Genomic DNA, 15,991 nt, shown 5'->3' on the forward strand with positions numbered 1-15,991 from the left:
AGCCTCACCCAGACCACATGTCGCCTCTCAGACTGCTTCAGGTTTCTTGTAACTCACAATGGTGAGTGATCAAAATACACCTAATTTATTTCTATTCCATCAACATCTTACATGTTTGGCCTCGACACACCTTCATGGTACTTTATCCATGCAGTACAGACCATCCAAGAGCATGGACTATCTAGATTTTAGCTCTAAAAACTCAATATAATACTTTTTCCTGCGATAAAATATATATGTTTTTGTTACTTTTATGTCAGTTGCATTCTAAATCCAGTTTTTCTGGTAACATATTGGTTAAAATACAACAGTATATATTCTAAACATACTGCAATCTGTGAAAGTAACCTGTGTATCTAGAAAGCACTACGTATAGATTCTTAGTCCTTTTTTCAAACAAAATACAACTCTCTCAGGTTCTCATTAGTTATTGAATGAATATCCCAGACCATTTTGCTTCACTGAACTTGCATTATTTCTGATGAATAAGAAATGTAATAAACGAGTCCAGTTTATGCATTTTGGCATTTATTCAGCTGCCTGCATATCTGTTCTGATACTACTAGCACAGAGTCTGACACCCAACCCAGGCCAGAGATAACTGTATGAAGAAAGGTGCAAATCACATTATTAATTTCAACTCCTATTATGCAAAGTCAGAGAGCTATAATTCAAAGAGCATAAAACCCACTGAGCATATGTGTGAACTTCGGGGGGGGGGGGGGGGGGGGTGTATTGCATAACACAAAGCAGTTTCCCTGGAGGCACTGGGGATTGAAATTCTTGAAATTTATACATTGATTAGGTCATTTGTGAGAGGTCGTAGGGCATCATGAACCAAGTGTCCTGTAAGTCCATCTCACATTACTTGGCATGTGCTCTGTGTCTTCCAAACCTCACGGCATCAGCATATGAAGAAACAGGTGTAGCCTTCTCTAGCGCTAGTCACTGAAATGAAACTTGGCCTGGCCAATCAGGTGGGTAACAGCAGTGACACAGCCATACATGGAGCTGTTGTTTCAGCCTTTGAAGGTCGGATGTTGCTAGCCTCTGAAGCCTTCTCTGTACCAAGTAATCTGCAGTCATATTATTTGCTTGTTATTATTAACCCCCCCAGTGCTGGAGTCCATCTAATGCCAGGCACATTGTGACCATCTTAACAGGTCAGCAAGGCTATCATGTATCCAGTTTTAGTTCTAAGCTCTTAGTCCAATAGGAAAATACTTCAATGTATCTGTGACAAGCAGCTATTATATTACGTATGTTTATTGTGCAAATCTCAATTTTGTATTGTAATTTAAAATTAGAGAGAAAAAAAATGGAAGAACACAAGATAAATATAAAAGTTGTAACATTGGACCACAAAGGACAATGTTCCTTCCATTCATTCTGCCCAAACAATAAAAAGTTACGTAATTGACTTTACTACATCAGAAGGTTAAAAACAGAATAGAGGTTTGAATGTCCAATTTCACTGGTGGAAACTGGGACCTGGTGGCACGGAGCAAAACTAGTACGGATCAGTATAGCCTCCTAGCAGTGACATAGGGACAGAGTTGGCCTTTGACACTGAAGAAAAGGTCCAGTGAGACTGGGAAGGAATGGGGAAGTATACCCACGCATTCACACTCACTGACCATCAACACCAATAAACATCTGCATTCACACTTGCACAATGCCTCGTACAATCATAAACCTCTGAATTCACACATTGACACTCTACACAAGTACATTTCAAAGAGATTTTTTACACAAATATATCTCTGTACTGACCTTCTAAACTCCTGCATTCCCTCCCATATGGACATAAATATACCTATGGGATCTTTGTCACAAATGCATACACAAACTCTGCTGAAATACACAAATGCATTAATTTACGTACACACTGCAAAAACTCACACATACAATGATTCCCACATGCATCCCTGTACTCACACACAGGAATCCCACACAATACAGGCATTGACACACCTTTGCACACACACACCTGTATTCACCTACAGACCATGACTAAAACATATTGAAAACGTCACTTTTACACACTGGAGCCCTCAACAGAAGTACACCCCTGCTTCATTCCACACCAGCACTCAACACAAACGTGACTGTTCATTGACACACACTTTCAGTACAATTACACCCCCTGCATTCAGATACTCACAACAACAAAGATGTATACATGCATTCACACATAAAGACACTCAAAGAACCAAAGCCAAAATAGTAGTTTAGGGCTTGAAATGCAGAGCCGTGTTATAGAGTTTGATTCTGATTCAGTCTGTATGCAAACATTTGCCTTCTGTAGAAATTCAGACCACAAGGTATTCTAACAGCACATAGAGAACCAATACAAATAATGATAGACACATCTAAAAATACATACAATTTATAAGTTAATGGAGTTCAAAGAGACATATTAAAAAGCCTGCCTTGTAGCCAAGTCTAGTCATGTATCTCATGTGGGAGGTTTTGTGATTAGCTTTCCAGTACTAAGAACAAGAGATTTGCTTAGATAACAGAGCCTAGAACAGTGACCATCCTAGACACGCACAATGCTTGTATAGCTAAAAAACGAAAAGCCTAAAAGCTGAGCATAATGCGGACAATTCACAAACTAAAGATCTTGAGGGTGGTTTAGCATGATGGGAATTGTCATAGGCTTACTTACAAATTTCTGGGGTGTTAAATGTATCCATCACTAAAATAAAACTGTAGCAGAACTAACAATGAAATTTAGTTGGTGGCACCAAAATGTTTTATATTACCTTTATGGCCCCTGTAGTATCGGAATAATTGAGAAAAAAGTCTCTTGTAGATAGAAGCCTGGTGGAATGTTCTAATCTGTTCACAAGGACAGCAAGCTCTGTGGGATACAACACAGCCAGCGCTTTCTCACAGGATCTGAGCAAAACAACAGATAACAGGCTTCCCCTTCACTAAAGACAAATCCTAGAAAGGTCATGGCTGCTATGGATTATGGTGTGTACCATCCAGATAAGTTACGGCTGTCAGAGGATTCGGGCATGAACTTTTTTTTCCCCATATTCAATCAGCTTGTAGCTTACTTTAAATGTTTTATCTCCTGCTCTGTAAATTCAATTGTAATTATATACAGAAGGCTCCTGAAGGGTTTAGCAGGAGATTAAAAAATTCTAAATTAAACAGAATTTGCAAAAAAGGAAGTGTAAACATTAGATGACTCATTACAAGAAGTGTTAAGGAAGACTGTGTAAGTCACATGCAGTAAGGTGTGACTAGATCTGCATAAACAAAGTGATTGAACTCCTAAATGGCAGAAAATTGAGCAATGAGACTGCAGTTGCATGGTCTATACACCAACAGCTTAATTAAGCTAATGTTGTTTTGGTAACTATAGTGTCCCTTTAAGGCAATGTTATCAGAATTGGGCGCAACATTCAACGTCATTTCCTAAACTAAACCTAAAATGTGACATTGACTCTCCCTTCCTACCATTGCACCACGATCTACAAGTGAAAATATAGAGGTTGACCACAAACTGAACTTAGTACACCAATTCCACTCTTAACTTTTTAAATGCAAAGCATAATTTCAATAGGGAGGAGGAGATGTCCCTAATAGTGTAATGGGTGCTGAAAGAGAACAGATTTTCTTATCCTTATGTTGCACATACCTCTCTTCATGGCTCCCTATAAAATGCACTCTGTATTACTGGCTGTAAGCACATGCATAATAATATGCCTGTACCTGACATCAAATACAAGTTTGTTCTGCTATTATGCAGCAAAACCTTGCATTAGATCTTGCATGGCAACCATGTATAGAGAAGTATTGCATAGTTGCAGATATGTGCAGAGCATCTTCCTGTCATGCAATCACTTTTTTTTAAATCCAATGTGCTGGAAGGCTGTGCATGTATCTACAACTCTGTTTAAAAAAAAGAAAAGACAAAATAATAAAAGTTCTGCTTTCGTTTGCGCGACTTGCATGCAAACTTTTAAATTGTTTAAATGAATAATTCCCAGTTTTTTTTTTGTTTGTTTCCAGTCAAAGAGGTAATATTACATGTATCATCAATGTGATCAAATCAGCACAGCATAATAAATGACACATAAAGAAGCATACAGTCCAGTGCTCGAGGTCAGTGATATGTACTGGGAAATCCAACCAATCCAATAAGTAAGAATATCTGTCCGGATATTAGATTTCATCTACCTGTGACAATATATAGATAATGTCTAGAATGTATAGAAAAATGTAATATTTTCCCTTTATGAAAAAGGTCTGTTATCATATTTCTCAGCTTTTAGTTAGAACATCACTTTATAATGTCTCAGGCAGACATGGAATCAAACAATTAACTAAGCAACACACCCCGTATCCTGATAAAGAGAGTAGTGAATAATACCAACATAACAAAATAAACAGAACAACGTGTATACTGTGGAGGAAGAGATTATGATTCATTTGAAATCAATAAATAGCAATCTGTGTTGTAAGTGCATGATCTATGGAATGCCAACACTGCAAAGAGCAGATTGACTGTTCTAAACTGATCAGGAAAAACTGGGATCTAGCGACCTCTCCCTAGGTAGCATGTGGCTAACACTTGGATCTTGCATGCAAATGTAGCAAAAGCTTCACTGAGAAATAAGATGCATCCTGGTGTCAGGGAGACACATGCTACCAGTAAGTCACTTTCTTCCATCGATACCAGTCATAACACGAGACACATTTCTTTGAAAACAGATGGGCAGCATCTGAGGTTGTCATGGGGATGGCTCATCAGGGATGAGAAGACCTAGTTTCCAAATCATTAAATATATTATACAGAAAACGTAGTGAAGATTTAAACAAACACAAATCCCAATATGGACAGATTCAGTATCCGTGGTTTGTTGCAGGGTTTTTTTCTTGCCATATTGAAAAAACACATATACAAAAAAAAGAAGCCTGCTGTGTAGAACAAAGGATAATGTGACTATGTGACACACACAAAAATACTTTGGTCAGGCTTTTTTTTTTATATAAAGTGGGCAGAAGCTATGCAGTGAGCCAGGGCTACCTTATATCCACAGATAGCTCATCAATCATTGATTGAACAATTACAAGATGATCTATAGGCTAAAAGCGTGTAGTAGTCTGTGTTGCACACGCTTCTCTTGCAAAGCTGGTATCTGTCTGACAGGTTTGGAAACCTTCCAATATCTGACAATTTTAACCTTTATCTCTGAGCTTCCAGGACTGAAGTAAGCTATTGAATTTCACTTCGATACCAAGGCTGCAGGGAAGCTTTGCCGTCAATGCGGCCAATGTTAAGGGGCATTTGCCTCACACGGCAGGAACACTGTATGTGGATATCAGAGACGGACAGAATTATGTAGCTTTCAAATGCCGGGGTAAATACATAAAGTTAATCATAAAAGCATTAAGAAAAAGTTAGGCTCAGCAGTAAATTTTAGGCAGCAAGGACTACCTTGGATTAGCCTATTTTACTTATCATCTGCACAGATGTACACTTGGGCTCTATATAGAAATGTATTGGCAGGTAATTAATACTAAATTAAAAGAGGGGATGGGCCAGCCTGTGAGTTAGAGACTTACTAAAGGGAGATAGTTTAGGCCAGACAGTGTCATGTAAATAGACCCCTCCAGTTAATTTGTGATACAATGTTATTTGCATAATTATATTGTAGGGATATGTAATTGGGTCAATGCATCTCTTGCATTTAGTGCACTAGAAAATACTGAATTTGTCAAGTGTGGCATATATTGTTGGAGACATATAATACACATTTAAAAATGTCATCATCTAACCCATAGATAACAAACAAATAACATATTTAAGAAATATTTATCCCTGGTTTTCAAACCAAGATAAATAAATAGAAACGCCACTTGTGTGGGTGAGAGTTTTGTGAATCACAACACTAGCTGGAAGTGTTCAGAGACACGTTTGGTACCGGCGGCACGGGAGCCTGGTCCGTTTGGGTCGAGGTGTGAGCCGGTGAGTGGTACGGCGTCTGGGCATTGGCGGGGGGCCTGGGCTGCGCCTGCCGTTGGAGCAAGGTGCCTATGTCTTGTGTTGTGGAGGGACCCGTGAGGGTTTTCTGGCCGCGTTTCCCCATGAGTTCAGAGGTCTCCTGCGGGTACGGGTAATAGTCGCTCTCCGCGTCTGAGTCACCTTGTGCGTAGGCGCCAAGAAATTGCTCAAGGCCGTGGATGTTCGGCGCGTGGTAGGCCCTGGGTCTGCGTTTAGTGCCTCCGGACTTCGGGGTGTATCGAAAAGGCATCTGCTGGTTCGGTGTGCGGACCTGGTCTCGGTTCCAATGTGCTGTGGTTCGGATGGCGGGTGGTTTTCAAGATATTTGCGGATTGAGGGTGTCAAGGAGGGAGCCCGCAGTTATGGCGTCCGCTCAGCTTCAGGTCCCGGCCGGAAGTCCTCGTGCTGTCTGTCTTTTAATAAATAACATTACAGCCAGCACATACATGACATAGAGCTAGCACACATACTCACACATGGCCAATAAACACACATTTACACTGAGCCAGCACACAACAGTCACACACAGCCAGCACACACAACACACACCAGTCACACACTCATTACACACAGCCAGCACACACAACACACAGCCAGCACTAACCAGTCACACACTCATTACACACAGTCAGCACAAACCAGTCACACACTCATTACACACAGCCAGCACACACAACACACAGCCAGCACTAACCAGTCACAAACACATTACACACAGCCAGCATGCACACACTATTTTGAAATTACGTCAGAAGGGGACTATGGGGAAGAGGGCAGAAGGTGAGGCACCCCGGGTTATTCACTTAATAACAAAAATGTTACCTTCTTTACTGCTGAAGCAAAATCAAAATTCTTCAAGTATGTTACAGCCTACAATTATTCTGAAAATGGATGTTTTTATAAAGGGTAGGAGAGTTAGATTGTATGGATAGATTTTCTAAATAGACCATCATACACAAAAGCTCCATCCCATTGCCTACCATTGGTACTGAAGGTGTCCATGATGCTCAGCCAAACTAATGACTACATGAGCGTCTACAAAAATGTAGTTTTCAAACATCGGCAGTGCCAACTCCTAACTACAAACACCTGCACTGCATCCACTGCCCCATATAATAAAAAGATGCAAACAGGCAGATTTCCAGAGCAAATATGTTTGTATCCTTATGCACATAGCTAATTTGCATTAACAATTGACCACTTCAGATTGTCCCCGCGCATCAATAAAAATTCATATTACATTTACAGTTGTGTTTGCATAAACAAAGTATATCTTATAAGCAGAAAAATATTGCACAGTCTCTGATTTCAATCTTCAACTGAATACATTCCTTAATATGTGCAAAATGCTGTGATGTGCAACCCAGGATAAGGAAATAAAGATTGCACTCCGTAGCCTGCTGATATGTGTAAAAGGTGTAAATGATCAAAAGACTATCTTTCTATTCACAATAAAGCTCAAACTGGCAAACATCACACGGGATAAATTACTGCTGGAAACAAGATTTGTTGCAATTAGAAGTAAAATGAAGCTTACATTGAACTGTGTCAAATGTCAGCTCGACACACAGCCATTATTGTCAATGAATTAATATTCTTATTAAAATTATTACTAGCCGGAGATCTTAAAAATATTTTGGCATCTCTTGTTACACAAGCCCCAGAAATTGCACTATTACAAATGAGATGACATCCCATCTCAAAATTTTTTAAAAAATAATGCCTTATTTAAGTGTTTTTTGAAACCCAAGTTCTCTTCAGTGATGGCTTCTAAACATATTAGAAATTCCTTGGAACATATGCCACACCCCACATGACATTTCGCACTAGTGATAAAACATGGATACACTGGGAAGAGTTCCTTATGGATGGCTCATATTTGCATAATTTGCACCACTAATAAACTCACCTACCCCAAATGTGTATAAGTAAGACTTATAAGGTAGTACTAGCCTTAAAGGGACACTACAGTCACCAAAACCACTACAAATTAAAGGGACTCTCCAGTGCAAGAAAAACAAATCCGTTCTCCTGGCACTGCAGAACCCTGCAGTGCTCCCTCTCTCCCACCCCCATCCCATGTTGTTGAAGGGGTTAAAACCCCTTCAGTCACTTACCTGAATCCGGCGCCACTTCAGGGACTTCGTTTCAGAACACAGAAGTCCCTCAAATGGCTGTCTGATATGATAGACAGCCACTAGAGGAGGACTTAACTCTGCAAGGTAATTATTTAGTTTATAAAAACTGTAATAATTACACTTGCAGGATTAAGGGTGATGGGAGTTGGCAGCCAGACCACTCCAATGGGCAGAAGTGGTCTGGGTGCCTGGAGTGTCCCTTTAATGTAGTATTTCTGGGGCATTGAGGTTGTCCCTGCTAGCTCAGCAGTGTCAACGGTGCCTTTTCTGAGAAGAATTGCAGTACCAACATTCAGGGTCTCCACATTCTTCATGGAGACACTGAATGCTCCCCATGTAGATGCACTGACTCAATGCATTTCTATGAGGAGATGCTGATCAGGGCAGTGTGGCAAAATGTCATGTTTACTAGCCTCCCAATGCGTCTCTATGAGAAAAGCTCTAATCTCAGCCAAATCAGCAGGGCAAGGTAAGCATAAATGCTTTTTTTATTCTACACGTGGGGGTTAGTAGACCACGATAGCATTAGAAATGCATGGGTTTATTCCTAACGGTATAGTGTTCCTTTAATGGAACGCTCCAGACACATCTTTAACTCACTGAATTATGTGTTTGGAGTAGATAAAAACACACTTTTCTTAAAGCGCTGTATTGCAACTCACTGAATAGCACTGGAAAGCTCTAGTACAGTGTTTTCACTGCAAGAAGCCTCCGATTGGTGTATTCCTTAGCACAAGCCTCGATTTTAATATATTTTTGGACAAGCTTTTTAAATTACTTTATATTTTAACATGATTTAATGTTTTGAAAACAAATCATGATATTTGTAAATATACTGATATCTTTTTATTATATATATATAGTAATATTTTGAAAAAAAAAATTAAGCGTTTAGCTAAAAATATTAAACAATTTGATATGTTTATCCAAAAATACTAAATTGAGTGTCTGCAAGATTTTTTTTCCTACACCACCAAAGAAAACATGCCAGCAGTTCTAAAGCAGGGGAACTAAGCAGGCATGAATGTTATATTTGGGGGCATAACCACTAAATAGTTCTAAAAAGTAAATGAAAACATTTCATGGCGTCTGGGAGATTAAAGGACACAGCAACATCTGTTTATGTACAACGGGTATAGTAAATAGGCCGACCATTTTTATTGAACTTTTCTCATCTTCTTTCTTCGTTTCATTTTATAATTGTATATATTTATTTTATGTATGTGATAATGAAGATTTTGTTATGTCTTTGCTTTTACTTATTTCACATATGGACGACAAATTTACTTTACATTTCTGCCTGCTACTGTATAACAAAACAATATGATAAAACTTTACAAAATGGAAAAAAAAAGACTATAAATAGTCAGTATAAACAGTGATAAGGCATTGCTAATTTTATCTATCAGAATAATAAATTGTCAAACTCACACCTCAGTAAATAAAACATGCCAGCACTATCTCCTCAATGTACCTTCATCTTTTTACTTCTCTTTTGCGAAAATATGTTCCATTCATTTCATCCTGAACATCTCTCTTACTTACTTTCATCTGTTAACCCTGGTTTTACTTTTGATGTTTTAAAGCCTGGCATCTTCTATTCTTTGATAAACTTGGCTTTCGTGTTACATTTCTAACATTATGACCCCATGGCTTATGAGATATCCATGCACAATTTTCTAGCCTCCAATTTGGTCTGCATCTCCTGTTCACCATGACAACAACACGGAGCATGTTTTTGCCCATTTTGATCTCAACTTCAACAATAACCTATTTCGACTGAAACACAAAAAGTAGTCCTCATATGATGCAGAACGAGGCGAATTATCTTGCAGTTCTAAAGCAGGGGAACTAAGCATTGGCCACCCATTTACTAAAACATAAAATAATTAAATTATAAAAAATACAAAACAAAACAAACCCTCCATACTTTATACATAGGGGAACTACAGCATTTCAAACTCATTAGGAGTTCTGCACATGATTATCGCCTACCCTTCTAAAAATGTATATACACAGCTAAACCTAATTTGAGGAAAGAATAGTTCATCTTGACCTTTACTATGAATGTACACTTTCTGTTTACATCACAAATTTTATCACTCCTTATCTAATGCTAAACTCATTTCAACATCAAACTACTTTCTCTCATCTACTCACACCACAACACCAGCATCATAACACTCAGGACCATCCTACTTTTTACAAAGGACAAAATAAAATGACACATTACATGACTTGACAAATCATTCGAAGCACTAGTTTTATCCGCTACATCGACTAAACCACCAGTTTTATTAGTCGACTGTATTTACCGAGTTGGAAACTTTTTTTTTTTCTAGTTTAAGACTTCTCTGTCATTGCTTTGCCAAACACTCATATGCAAATTCCAAAAACATCCGCTTGGGAACAAGTTAATACTGATAAGCATTTTGAGAAAAAAAAAAAAGAACAGAAAAAAAAAAAGGGCCAAATTCACACATTTAACCCCTTAAGGACACATGACGTGTGGGACACGTCATGATTCCCTTTTATTCCAGAAGCTTGGTCCTTAAGGGGTTAAAGGGACATAGTAAAGATAAAAATAAATAAATTGGGGGCACACCCAGAGCATGCATTTTGCAGTAATGGCGCTGCCGTAATGACCACCATTTATACATAATATTGATTTAAGTTACAGCCCACACATAAAAATACAGTTTTACATTTTATAAGGCTACTTAACATCAGCTATCTCAACTAGCATATATGAGGATTCAGTTCCACCATATGGCCATATTGTGTTAAGCCCAACACTACTTCACTGTACCCCAATATCGGTTGGTCCTACACTAATTCCAATGTGGGAGACAAACTAAATAGTGCCAGGTCCACCTAGGATTAACCCTTTCTGCTGTAAACATAGCAGTTTCAGAGAAACTGCTATGTTTACAAATGGGTTAATCCAGCCTCTAATGGCTGTCTCATTGACAGCCGCTAGAGGCGCTTCTCACTTTGATTTTCACAGTGAGAAGACGCCAGCGTCTATAGGAAAGCATTGAGAATGCCTTTCTACGAGACTGGCTGAATGCGCATTCAGCCGATGACGGGGAAAGGAGGAGGAAAGTCTCCAGCACCGAGGGAGGCCGGCGCTGGAGAAAGGCAAGTGTTTCACCCCTTCCCCTCCATCCAGCCCGGCAGGAGTGGGACCTTGAGGGTGGGGGCACCCTCAGGGCACTATAGTGCCAGGAAAACGAGTATGCTTTCCTGGCACTATAGTGGTCCTTTAAGAGAATGTCTCCTGTTTGTTTTTGTTTTGTTTTTCATTTTACAAAAAGTGCAGATTTCAACAGTAATTCAAAATGAAGTCTGGGCAGGGTTAGAAGAGGATGGCTTGCAAAGGCTTCAGACAATAGGACTGCAGCTTTTGCAAGCTGTTTTTAGATATGCCCCAAATGATAAAAAAGCATAAATGCATGCATTGGTGTATATCTACTAAACAGTGATGTTTACTGTTATTTAGGCAGTGGAGTGTCCTTTTAATAACGGAATTATTATAAACCTGTGTGATTACATCAGAAGTTGAATTCATATCTATCTGAATGGCCTGCTTTAGAAGTGAACGTCTATGGCATCTAACATTTTTCTAGAGAAAATGTTATATTGGAGAGTTTTGGGTGTAAGAGGGCACCATACATATGCACAGCAAGTCACAGAAATAGCACTAACACCAAGCTTTTATATACTATAGTTAGTGTATTCACAAATGACTCGTTCTTGTTCTAACTGACTTTTATTGTTAGTCACGCGGTTACCTTAATTCTACTCCTGCAATCACATCCCCAAACTGTTTTATGTTGTAGCAAATTTCTCAAGATTGTAATGAACAGATACTTTTTGGAGTTATCTCTGTTGATCCCTGGAGCAGGGACAAATAGGGACTGTCATGTCAGGTCCAGGAATGTTGAATGTTCAACACCACATAATTTGGTAGAGAATAATCAAAAAATATTTGTATGCACCCAGCTTTACATATGTATAGACATTACATCATAACAGATATCGCTTTAAACATTGCAATAAACCAATGATATTCTTCTTGAGTGTGGGTTTGTTCTGGAAATAGTTTTTTCCCCTTTACAGCAGAGTTAGATTAACTGTAATCTGTAAGAAAAGGCCGCTCTGTGGTGTCAGATACATTTTTTTTTCCTGTTGGTGAAAGCAATGCTCAGATGCTATATCTATACTAGACAAGAAAGGTTAGAGGTCATGTAGTTAACAAGGGAACCAAGTAATTTGATGGCTCGCATTACACACACATTCTACTGCAACCAGTGAGGTATTTCCACTGACATTTTAATAAAAAAGCCTGCATTATGGATAGACTGACATCCCCCAGGAAGCTTAGTTGCAGGTACTCTTTCACAACTTAAGAAAAGCCTCCGGAGAGACAAATTTGGTGGCCAAAGAAAGGGGAAATCCACACACTCTGCAACAGCTAAGTCTAGCTATTAGTGCTATGTGACAGACACTTGACCATTAAACCAACAGGGACCTTTATGACATCACACTCTAAATACATAGACATTAACATGTAGTTGGTCCCACCTTTGCAGCTATAACACCTTCCACACTTCCGGGAAAATTTATCACAAGATTTTGGAGTGTTTCTTTGGGAATTTTTGCCCATTCATCCAGTAGAGCATTTGTGAGGTTAGGTACTGGTGTTGCAGAACTAGAGACAAGGATAATTTGTGGTAGGCTGTATGACAATAAAATACAAAGTTCTGAAGTATCTCATTTGCATACCCCTATTCAGAATTCTTAATTTAAGTATAGTACTGAGAACATATAACACTACATTTAGTGTATTTTTTGTCTGGGATGTGTATTTGTGTTCAACATTGGTCTCTCTACAGCAAACATGTCAAACTCAAAGGCTAACACAGGCCAAATAAACATTTTATGTGGGCCGCAAAAAAACAAAAACTTCAGTTTTCATAGAAACGTAGGTTTATTTTAAAAAGTACAGTATATAAAAAAAAAAGTTGCCTGACACTGGACGTCCTCACGCTCATAGCGCTTTAAAGTAAACATATGAGCAAATTTATTTTAAGGAGACATGCATTTGCATATAACCCATGTTTCAGTCCAACTACCTTGACATTGAGAAAAGTTTGGTAATAGGACTGAAATTGTGAATGTATGCTGTTGCACGGCTGTAAAAAAACAAATGACGTTATTTTGTTGATTTTGAAGTTCTATGAATGTGTTCTTCACTTTGGCTGAGATCATCAAACTTGATGATCTTAGCCAATCCAATGCTTTCCCATAGGAGAGCGTTGGAAGGCTATTGTGCATGTGTGGCAAAATGCTGCATGGAAAATCAGCATCTCCATGGGGAGAGTTCAGCACCTCCATGCAATTTAATACACTGCCCCCTGCTCACTACTCTAATACACTGCCCCCTTTGCCATATGCTCCTCTGGCACCGGGAGCAGGAGGGAAGGGGGAGTGGCTGGCCTGCTTTGCAGACAGACAGTCACTCTGCTCTCTTGTGGCCGTAGGAGGGAAGACAAGAATCAGACAGGAAATATTTTCCTGTCTAGCGGCTGTTCGCAGCCACAGCACAAAGCGTCCCCAGGGCAGGTGGGCCACAAATATATTCATTGTGGGCCGCAAGTTTGACATGCTTGCTCTACAGTAAAAAGATTTTTAGTTAACATTTTACCTATAACGTACATTATCAACTATCAACTACAGATCATTTCTAGTAATCACAAAATGTCATTGCCTACATTTCCTGGCAGTATAACTCCAATATAGGTTAAGTTTCAGAAGATATCTTTGACAGCACACAAACCTGAAGAGGCCTATGTATAGAGTAAATACAGTGGTTAAAGGAAACCACTGTGGGCCTCATTTGCATATTCTGTAACTACTTTGTAAATAGGAAAGGTAAACAGGGCTGCAGATTAGTGTAGTTGTGTCCATTACCAAACAATTACCTACTGACCAGGGACTTCATTTTATCTGGCTAGCTAGGACAGCAGGAGGGGAGATTTTTTCTTTTTTTACCAGCAGGGGGCTGTTTCTTGTTTCACTGTCTGCTTAATCAGGTCCTGCACTGCCAATAGAGGTAGTGGCTGTGGCGTGATAGATAGGCATCTGCTACCTGTTATCTATACCTCCATCAGAGAGTAAAGCATGAATGAGTCCCTGACTTCTCACCACTACACATCAGCGTATGCTGTAACTATGGTCCTCCTTTCCTGCTCCCGGTGTGGGCAAAGGTGAGCTGCAGCGGAGAGGAAAGGATTGGAAATGTTTGTGAGTATGTGATACTGTGTGTGTCTATATGATTCTGTGCCAATGTAAGTTCGTGTGTGACAAGTATATGGCGAAGTTGGTGTAGTACTTGTATTAGCCTAGGGCAGCCAAAAACCTAATGAGGTTACAGCCTATATGATATACTTTGAAGGGTTTCCCATTACCTTTCTACTCATAATAGCTGTTTTTTTGTGATGTAAATCCCTTTATATAAAAGCAAGAAAGAGAAAGAATTCTGACAGAGAGGGCCATATAAACTCAACTTCTTATAGGAGCAGAAAAACTAATTTATAGGTCCCCCTCCCAAGACACATACAATAACTAAACGTTGCGTTTTTCCTTTAGTCCTTAGTTTCTAACAAACTTCTTTTTTTAAAATATACTAGACCTTACTTTTAAACAGAAACTTCTTTTTAAAATGTCCCAGTAAAATGTAAGCTCAATTTCTTTTACAAACATAAAATAAATAATACAGGAAATATCTATTCAAACACTCTCCCCTGTCATCTTTGTTTTTAAGGATTCTAAGGAAGAAGCTTTTTAAGAGATATGGGCTTTTTGCTGCTTAATTAGCCACACTGACTGTTTGTGAGTGATATTTACTCAAAATAACCGAAGTAGAAAAGTTGTGGATGAGAAAACATCCACTTGAACTTCTGGTAGAAAAACAAGACTGACGTCAAAGGGCCATTTACCGAGGGTAAGTGCCCCTCATCTAGCTGTTGCCAGGAGATTAGCTGGGATGGATGGGTATTCATCTAACTGCACAAAATGATACCACTCAATACATGCTTTCCATCCTACCAAAAAGCAACCCTTTCACTGCCAAACAATCAAAACAACAAAAGCCACTGGGCAGAAACTATTAAATTATCGGAGAGGATTTCAGGCTGACATTTTATGGCAAAACAAAAACAAGACCACACAATAAACACTTTAATATACTACCCCATTTTTATATGCCTTATAACCAGAAAATGTGCTTATTTAAAAGTGTGTCCCAGTTTGCAAGCTTTATACCATTACCTTAGATATAACATATATCCTTAAGAAAATTGTCAATATTATTAAATACTAATGCAAGGAAGGAATAGGATAGCGGGAGCTGTTCATTGCTGCTACACAACATACAGGACTTTAATAAATTATTGATTATTATTGGTAAGATTTTTCTGGATCCATTTATTGTGGGTCTTACTTTTGCAGTGGCTGTTTTGGGAAATGGCCTAATAGGATATTATAACGAATGGTCACATTGCAGCAGAGAAGCTGTCAGGATATGGACCCCTATGCAAACACCTGTTAATGGTGCACTCTAGGCACCATAACTAATACAGCTCAGTGAAGAAGTTATGGTCCAAACAGTCTATAAGTGGCACCACCCATTTTGTTACACCGTTTAGGAAAGATCTGTGATAACCTAGGCTTTCTACAACACTCTTGGCCGCCTTGATAAATAGTTTAAGACTTACGCATTATCAATACTGAGTCTCTCCATCCTGGACCTATGATAGCCTGA

General features: G+C 39.0%; 1 protein-coding gene across 16 annotated transcripts in view; it reads right to left on the reverse strand.

Annotated features, from left to right (window-relative positions):
• The window catches only part of MEF2A (myocyte enhancer factor 2A), a 142,041-nt gene that overhangs the window by 36,433 nt on the left and 89,617 nt on the right, over nucleotides 1-15,991 (reverse strand). The gene's annotated exons all lie outside the window — the stretch shown is intronic.

The sequence above is a fragment of the Pelobates fuscus genome, chromosome 3 (assembly GCF_036172605.1).
Source record: "Pelobates fuscus isolate aPelFus1 chromosome 3, aPelFus1.pri, whole genome shotgun sequence".
NCBI classification, from domain to species: domain Eukaryota; kingdom Metazoa; phylum Chordata; class Amphibia; order Anura; family Pelobatidae; genus Pelobates; species Pelobates fuscus.